Raw genomic sequence first — 2,036 nt, forward strand, 5'->3', positions numbered from 1 at the left:
TCCTGGGCTCCAGCACACTTTGCAGGTTGGGACGGGCCCCTTAGGCAGACATTGTAGGGAACTGGGCCTGGTGGAGAGCCCTCTCAAGCCCATGGAAGCATCCTTGGAGGCCCTGCCAGCGGTGAGGCATCAGCAGCCTAACCATTCCTCCTTCCCCATGGGGTGCAGGGAAGTGCCACAATGATATCTCCACATGAGCCACCAGCAGGGCTACCAGGCCACCCTGGGCAGGATGCAGAAGTGACCCCTTGTGAACCCCCATAGGAGCCAGGTAGACCCATGGCTCCTGTCCTCCACCCTTGGCCTTGACTCCAAGACTCGACCCTGCAGCTCCAGTGACCCTGGAGAGGGTCCGAGAGCCTGTGCTTCCAGGAGGATGGGCCTGTGATGCCAAGGCCTTTTTGCTGTGGTGGCTGCAGTTGGGAATCCTGTAATGCTGCAATCAGGACTGACAAGCCCCGCCTATGCTGCAATCAGGACTGACAAGCCCCACCCATGCTGCAATCAGGACTGACAAGCCCCGCCCATGCTGCAATCAGGACTGACAAGCCCCGCCTATGCTGCAATCAGGATTGACAAGCCCTGCCCATCACGGGCAGTGCTGGTGCTACAGGGTCCCCATCCTGAGGGATTAAGCCAACAACGGGCCACTGAGCAGTCCACAGGATGGAGAGGGCACAGGATAACAGGGAACTGCAGACGGTGGTGACAGGGGGGTTCTGCCACCCCTGCTGGTGCCTGACACTGCAGACCTTGTCTGTCTTCCTGAGGGACCCTTGTCTTGGTGCCACTTGAGGATGTAAACAGCCGCGGGCCGCTGGCAGCGGTTTCCTGCCATGTGTCGAGGGGTGAGGCCTGCCCGAGGGGACCTGCCAAGATGGGGTGATGCCAGCCAGCTCTGGAGGACTCCCACCTACTCGAGAGGCCAGAGCTATGGAGGAGGGGCAGAGGGGGAGTGCAGAGCTTCCAGACGAGGGGCGATCGGGAGACCTGCAGGCTCCTTCCTGGGGGGTTCCGTGCCCACAGGCCCTCTCCTGCACTCTGGACTTGCTGGGTAGCAGGCAGGCACCTGCCAGAGAGCTGGGGTGGGCAGGGGCCCTTCTCTGCCCCAGGGAGAGGTGAGCCTGCGTGTCCAGGGAATGTGGGGGCCCCTTGCACAGCCCTGGGTTCGAGGCAAGCCTGGTGCCTCTCTTGTCTGCTCTCATCCTCAGCCTCAGCCCCGTGGCCTGTGCTGATGGCTGGGAAGCGGTGTCCCTCTTCTCAGGAAGTGCCGGGTCCTGCGGGCCACATCGCAGCTCCACAGGGAGGCTCAGCTCCACAGTGGGAACCAAGGAAACTGGGTTGGGGGCGCAGGGGCAGGACCAGCCCCAAGGCCCACAGCAGTGAGGGGACAGCCTGGGCTCAGTCTGCGGTCTCTTCCTATCTGAGGGGAGGACGCGGACTTGACGGTAGCAGAACGTGTTGGGGCTCCAAGGGTTGGAGGCTGGAGGAACCAGAGCAGGCTATGAGGCCCTGCAGGGCAGAGCCTTTGAGAGGTGGGTGGGGAGGTACCCAGAGATGGGATGAATGCCTGGAATCCAGTCACAACCGGGGACGTCCAGGGTACCTGGTGCTGTGCCCGGTGCACAGTTAGCGCTTGGCTCTGGAGCTCTAGGGTGTCATCCTGGCGTGGCTGCTGGGACTGCCGCCCTCTGGGCTGGCTCCCTCAGTGCCCCAAGACACCCCCCTATGCCTGCTCAACACTCAGGGGTCCCTCCAGGGCATCTTATCTCACCGCCTGCTCTTACGCACAGGGAAATTGAGGCCCAGAGAGGGAGGGAGGCCTGTCCAAAGTCACACAGCAAAGGGGGCATGCAGACCCTGGCCGGAACCATGCCTGGCTTGCAGCCTCCCAGTATCCTTCTGTTAAACTCAGCCTCGTGGACTGTGGGAAGGGGCACCCCCAGAACACTGCCTCATCATGGGCTCTGGCAGGGCTGTGGCCCTGGCCACGGCTGGCACATGGTGGTGAGACCCAGCGTGGGCTGGTGCTGCTG

Source organism: Mandrillus leucophaeus, unplaced genomic scaffold, assembly GCF_000951045.1.
Source record: "Mandrillus leucophaeus isolate KB7577 unplaced genomic scaffold, Mleu.le_1.0 Scaffold371, whole genome shotgun sequence".
In the NCBI taxonomy this organism is placed as follows: domain Eukaryota; kingdom Metazoa; phylum Chordata; class Mammalia; order Primates; family Cercopithecidae; genus Mandrillus; species Mandrillus leucophaeus.